The sequence below is a fragment of the Trachymyrmex septentrionalis genome, unplaced genomic scaffold (genome assembly GCF_001594115.1).
Source record: "Trachymyrmex septentrionalis isolate Tsep2-gDNA-1 unplaced genomic scaffold, Tsep1.0 scaffold1, whole genome shotgun sequence".
Classification (NCBI taxonomy): Eukaryota; Metazoa; Arthropoda; class Insecta; order Hymenoptera; family Formicidae; genus Trachymyrmex; species Trachymyrmex septentrionalis.
The window spans coordinates 1,289,307-1,296,299 of NW_017304123.1; the positions used below are offsets into that span (position 1 = coordinate 1,289,307).

Genomic DNA, 6,993 nt, shown 5'->3' on the forward strand with positions numbered 1-6,993 from the left:
TGATCGAACTACGCGCTGAATTGGTTTTCCGAACTTATAAACACAATTAAACTATTATAATAATATAGCATTAAAGATCCAGCTTTGACTGTTAAGGGCATTTAATTTATAGTATTGATTTTTATTTAAGATTCTCAGTATATGTAGATATTGCTAAAAAAAAAAACGAAAGGTGTTGTACATGTTGACTATTATCTCATTCCCTTTGATAAAATATATATTGTTTAAATCGCTGGTCAATAATTTAGAGACATATTTGTGTCTAATTTTTTTTTACATTATTTAGATAAAAGTAATCTTACTTGCACACTGAGAAAAATGTTCGGTTGAAAATGGACAAACCAGGAGATTCTAATCATCAATCAGAATTTTCTGGTTTGTTCATTTTCAACTAAACATTTTTTTTAGAGCATCATTTGATATAACACAACATGATAATAATATACTTTTTATATACTTTAAAAGTACATATATAATAACTTCTTTATGCTTGTAGAGAAGCATATAAAATTGAGTAAACATTATACTATAATAGCGCATTCAATTTTTTATTTATATTTTAGATAAGAGAAATTTATATTTTAAATTTCATGGTACCGATTTTACATCAGTAGAATTACGGGTCATTCAGTTTACGTGCTAATATTACTCTATATACAAATGCAAAAACAATTCGTCAGAATTAGAATTGGTAAGCCTAGAGATTTCAAAAGAGATATATTTATTGCAGTTGTGAGTTGCTATAATGTCACATTTCTAAACGAGAAATAACTTTATTGCGATACAAATAATATAAACGTATTAATTTAGTATAGATCGAAACGTTATTCCGACATTATTGCAAACTTGTTTAAGCTATCGAAGAATATTAGATATATATCTTTTCAAGAAGCAATAAAATTAATCAAAAAAGAGATATTAAGCTTTTAAGAATTTTATATATGTATAAATTAAATTAAATTTAAATAATAAGGAAATGTTTTTCACATTTAAAACATAATGCTTCCAAGACACGTGTCTTGCTTTAATACAACATTGAAATCACTGAATTTATCAATGACTTTAATGCCTGCACGTATCATGTTCATCATTATTGTCGCAAGAAATATAAAATTACGTCAGCTTTCCGAAACAATTAAATGGAATGTATGATTAGTATTATCTTTTAATCTTACAAATCATTATTAATATTCATAAATTATTAAAAACATTTTCATTAAACACAATTTAATGTCTCGCGTTGTAATATGTACATAGATATCGACTTTTTCATGATTAACTAATATTAAATAACAAATTTTTGATCTAATACCGTTCACTTTGGGTAACAATAATATTATTTAAAAGGTTAATACGAGATTAATTCAATGCTAATCTAAACATACTTTTAAAGTGATATATTTATTTCGAAAATAATTCAGATTTGTCATACAATTTGTACTACAATACAAAGTGTGTCTCCCATTAGAAATTCGTTTCCACCAACGTAGATGGTTCACGTTTTAATCTTTAAAACTAGAAAAAGACAAAGAGTAAGTTGAACCGAGATTAAAGTTAATCTACGTCGATGGAAATGGGGGGAGGGGAGGGGGGGGGGCGTCTTTATTTATACTTATAAAAAGTTTATTATTACTGATTATATTATTTAATTTTTAGTTTCATTTTTAATTATTTACATTCTTGCAATTACAATGCGTAAAATGTAAAATGAATCGTGCTATGCGTGTCGTAACCCAGTCAATGTTAGCAACATGGGTAGTACGTGCATGGGGTCCTCTGTAATATGGTGCAAGGTGGTGGTGTTTGGAGAAGGGCCCGGACCACCGGCAGATGTTCCATTCGTCCCACCGCCCGCTATGGAGGGCCCCTCGCAGGGCTGTATAAAGTCACGGATACACGCACAACGTTGTCGACGTTGTCGCGTACTAAGGAATCGATAATATCGGCATGAACAGCTGCATCCGTCGATTCTCCCCAAAGATTTTCCTTGATCGCACTCTTCAAGAGAGGGGGAGAGAGAGAGAGAGAGAGAGAGAGAGACGCATAAACGGCATTCATTCCGTTTTTGTCGGCGGATCAGAGAAATGTGCTACGATTGAATATCCTTGAATTCCACTCTCCTCGTAGAAACGACATATCTAATGTATTCGTTCTGTAAAACGTCTCTTCGCTATCTCTGCGTTACGTGTAAAAAAATAAAAAAATAAGAGAACGTGAATATTGTTTGACAAACAAAGACAGAACGATACTCGTATCGACTTGTGTCACTAAATGGAAGATACTCGAAGAATTGATATATAAAGTGTTCTATTCATAAATATGTGTCACATAGATGGAAAAATATAAAATAAATGTAGCAAGAAAAATTATTATTATATATGGTATACCTATGGTCAGAAATTAAATATACGAAAATAAATATGTTAAAGTGTGTTTAGTTTTTTAAATAACACTCAATATTTGTCTCTTTTCTCATTCATACTATAAAGATTTGTTATAGATTAACCATTTTATGATTGTGGCTTTTTATAAATTTCATATTTTACAACACACAACGATTTTATTTAAAGGGCATACTCTTATTATAATATTATTTATTTCTGTTTCAAGAAAGAGATAAGCTACCGTTGTGCGTGCTGAAATACGAATTTGAATTTGTATTCTTCGAAAATAATACAGCTGGTTAACGAACAATCATAAAAACTACATGATAGAACGGGTTATCAGCCATTTAGGTAAACGATTGTAATGTACATTATAATACAATACTCTAGTCTACCCTACTTATCAACCTCATTCTGATTTCTTCTATTTCTACCAGACTTGTTCCCGAAAACAATGGCGATGCGTTTTGCTCGTTTCATTCTTTGTGAGTTTGATTCTTCGTAGTTCGAAAGACGGTAGATGGGGGACCTCTTAGATGCCACCCCAATGAGACTAATCCAAAAAAAAGCCATAGATATAGCTTCGTGACTTAGACTTGCATACCTGTGAAATTCATGGAATTCTTATGAGATTTTAAATCGATAATATCCCCATAATACTGTTCAAATGTTAATTTTTTAACACAAAGAAAATTGGATAAATCTGTATTGAGAGAGAATGATTTTGTTGTAGGAACAAATTAAGGGAAAACAAATAATAAATGATATTTGTTAAAAAAAACTGTCTCTCAAACGGCGTTTTATAAGATAATGTAATAATAAACATTTGCAAACACGCATTGTTGTATAAAATACTTAATACAATGTATTCGTACTTAAAATGGTACCCGGTAGTCTCACACGTTGCTGAAAAATAAAAATTCAGTTCTTTTCGATTAAAATACAATAAAAAAAATGTAATACGTCTATGAAATGCTTATTCTTTTTATAGTGTAATTGACTGGTATTGCTTATTTTATTTTAATATCTTATATTAACACACACACCACTATATTTTTCTTAATGTGTTATTTTAAATATATATATTAATTATATATATATATATATACACGCATGTGTGTGTGTGTTAGTTTAATATATCGGATAATATAATGCTTGGAAGAATTGTTACTGTGAAAAATGTTTCTACTTGACAGAGCATAGTTTGTCATTTCTATTTCAACATGCGGAACTCAAAAAAAAAAACCAAAGTCGCGACTTCACTACACCTTTCTTTACGATCATTGTGAATCTGGCCACACTTGGACATGTGTTTTAACTGGAATTTACTTCTGGTTCATGAATACTCGAGCGGGTAAACATATCGACAGAGTGCACTTTCCGGCGCGCCATAAAACGCACGAAACATGTGCCGGATGTCTGCGGAGACATTGGCTGCGTTCAGCGAACTCAACAGTGGTGTATTCTTTTAGATTATCCAATCAGCATTTTAAATTTGGAAGGAATACATCAATAACAGCGAGCGCTCACTCAAATGTTGAGTCCGCTGAACGCGATCATCGATTACCTCCAACCGGAGTGGATTATGATTTTTCGGAGTCTGAAGCTAAATACTCGAACATAATCGAACGAGAAAGTATTAAGTAAATGAACTTTTCTCTTCTTTAAGCAATATACATATTACAATGAAAAAAGATATTCTTAAATTACTGCGCGATAATCCTTGAGAGATTATAGAGATTTGAAACATTTTTTAGTTTTTAAACGGAAACACATCAGAGTAAAAAAATACAACGAATATATAAAAGTTACAAAGGTTTTCTTATTCTTTAAGTTTTTTTTTAGAGTATTATTTTACTCTAAAGAGTGAAAATTGAGTCAATTTCGAAAAAAAAAACTTAATTTTTGATCCATAAGAGTGAGATTTCACTTTTCAGAGTGAATTCACTCTAAAAGTTTTAGAGAGTGTGTATATATATATATATATATATATATATATATATATGTATGTACATTATACAGGATGAGTCATTAAGGTCGGCCACCCGAATAACATTCTCAATTTTGGAGATAGAAAAAAATATTTCAGAAAATGGAAATCTTTCTTTCAGGCGTCAAAAAGATATGAAGGTCACTTCCACTTTTTTAAATGGAATTGCATAAATTTTTTTACGTAATATGTATTCTTCTAATTATTCTACATATAAAAGTGAGTTATACGTTTTTTTTTAAATTTTTATCTGAAACATTTTTTCCCATCTCCAAAATTGTGGGTGTTATGTTACGGGTGACCGACCTTAGGTAACTCACCCTGTATATAACTTTAAAAATATTAGACAAGTATTTATAAAATTGTTGCGTGGAGCTTCTTGACGATTGAAGCTGTTTGCTTAGTTTCCGCTCCAGTCCGAAGATGTGACTAAGTAAGAGAAAGGGGCATACAATTACAGCGGTGCTGGTAGTAATGGCATCCCTCTTCGATGAGGATCATCCTCTTTGAAGACCACCGACGGTGTGTATGCATAAAATGAAGTGGTAGAGTTTTCTTGTATACGCGCGTCATTAACATTTATATATATTAATCGGAGTTTTCGGAAAAATGTTGTAAGTTAAATTAAATTAGCCAAATTATTATTAAGCAAATGAAGCTTTATTAGAAAATATAAGTTAAACACAACTTAATTATACAACTTAAATAATGTAAAAGAGAAGTAATGTTATGTAATTAATATTGAATTATTAAATACTAATAATTAAATATTATTAATTACATAACTTTCCTTATGTTTTTCTTTGATATTTTGCTTTTTATTAGCTGAAATATGAATTTATAATTTATTCGCGTTCCTGAATTTTTGAAAAATATTATGCGATAAGTAAAAAATCTGTGCGTAATATAATATAAATTGTGAGAATAAACAATGTTACTACCGCAGTTTTGTTGGAAGAAATTTTTCTTAGCAGTCGATGAAAACGAACTGATCGTTCAGTGACATTTTCCACTGATTCTCGCGCGATATTCTGTCGCTCTATTCCTTTTTTATCTTTTCATGCGTATCAGAGTACCGACGCTCAGCTTGCGGAGAAAGATGAGGTACGACAAGCGGTCGACAATGATGTAGGAAAATAGAAAAAGAGTGCTCCATCGAGTTCATATTTGAGGCGGACGATCGGTCTAGTTAAGTATCGAGTGTCGAAGTGGGTATCGAATATCGAGAGAATACCCTGCTTCGATACACGAACAGCATTCCTTGTTGAAAGTAGAGATGTTGGGTCGCAACCTTCCGTCAAAATTTATTGGATTTTCTTTCAGTGCTTTTGACGATGAGTAAAAGAGTGTACAATCTTGCTAGTTATTAACGAGGCTGGATTAATCTTTACAGAAGATCGTAAATCTTCTAAAACGTAATATCTTCAAGATGACATTTTGTTTTAATCGCAATGAGAGATCCAAAAACTTGTACGTTAAAAAAGAAATTTGAAACATATTTTATTTTTTTAGAAAATACCTATATATATATATATATACATTTTTAAAATTTTAAAATATGAGTACAAGTTTGAGAAACTTTTTCAAAATCAATATATTTAAAGAGTAAATTCCTGTACAATCTTAGGATCAAAAAAACACTATACATAATTTTACTTTAATTAAAATTATAAATAATTTTACTTCTCTCTCTCTCTCTCTCTCTCTCTCTCTCTCTCTCTCTCTCGGAATCCATCGGTATTATCGAAAATTACGACGGGTCTTCTGAAGGCGATTGTTAACAGAAAAACGTGGAATACCGTACACGTGTGTTTACATTGGCAAGAGTCGCGTGGCCGTCTAGGTGTCGTAGCGTACACGCAATTATCCTCGCGACCGACAAGTTTATTTTCAATGAAACTGCGCTTTTGGTCCGCATCGGTCGCTCGTAAAGGGTCCGGTGTTATGCGCACGGGCTGCATAAGCACGAGACTTTGTGGCTCGTCCACGGACAGGCGGATAATATATTGGAGTTATGCTAATTTTACGGCCGGCCCCTACGGGAAAAAGCGAAGCCAAAAAGGATCCCACCCGTGCGCGTTTTTGCACGCGGACGAGCGGCTAGTCCGGTCCGCCCGCCGTCGACGCCGCGATGGAAAACGCTCCAGGAATACGAGAGTCAGGAGCGGCGAGCCCGCGCGAGTGTTCGCGAATATTATGCGCACCGGAGGTGGAATTCCCGAATAATAAGACACCACGAGCCACACGAGAGGCTCCCAACGACCCTTTGAGGGGAAAAAGAAGTAAGCGGGACTCTTACGTCGTTAGAGAAGATTCGAGTTATCTCCCCCATCGCTCTTTGTCGACAATTCCTGAATAATCATTTCGGAATTAATTCCAACTTCATTCATTTGTATTACAACTTTAAATACAAAGCGCCTTCCCGGTCCGAGTGTTAAGATGTTGAACTACTATCTAATATACATTCAATTAAATTAAATTAATATTTCAGAAATAAATTGAGGGCTATTGAATGTATATTAGATAGTAGTTCAACATCTTAACACTCGGACCGGGAAGGCGCTTTGTATTTAAAGTTGTAATATTTATATAGGCGGTCTTGTTTCCAATCATATTGTT

At 32.6% G+C, this 6,993-nt stretch overlaps 1 protein-coding gene and 1 long non-coding RNA gene across 2 annotated transcripts in view; both read left to right on the forward strand.

The window, feature by feature from the left end:
* LOC108753682 overlaps positions 1–3,280 on the forward strand; it is an 8,227-nt gene extending 4,947 nt beyond the window's left edge. Inside the window, exons 2-3 of the long non-coding RNA XR_001939659.1 lie at positions 2,611–2,735; positions 2,822–3,280. This is a non-coding gene — a long non-coding RNA (uncharacterized LOC108753682). The remainder of the gene's footprint in view (positions 1–2,610; positions 2,736–2,821) is intronic.
* The window catches only part of LOC108751380 (neurogenic locus Notch protein), a gene marked incomplete at its 3' end in the record, with an annotated part of 297,572 nt that overhangs the window by 28,386 nt on the left and 262,193 nt on the right, over positions 1–6,993 (forward strand). The gene's annotated exons all lie outside the window — the stretch shown is intronic.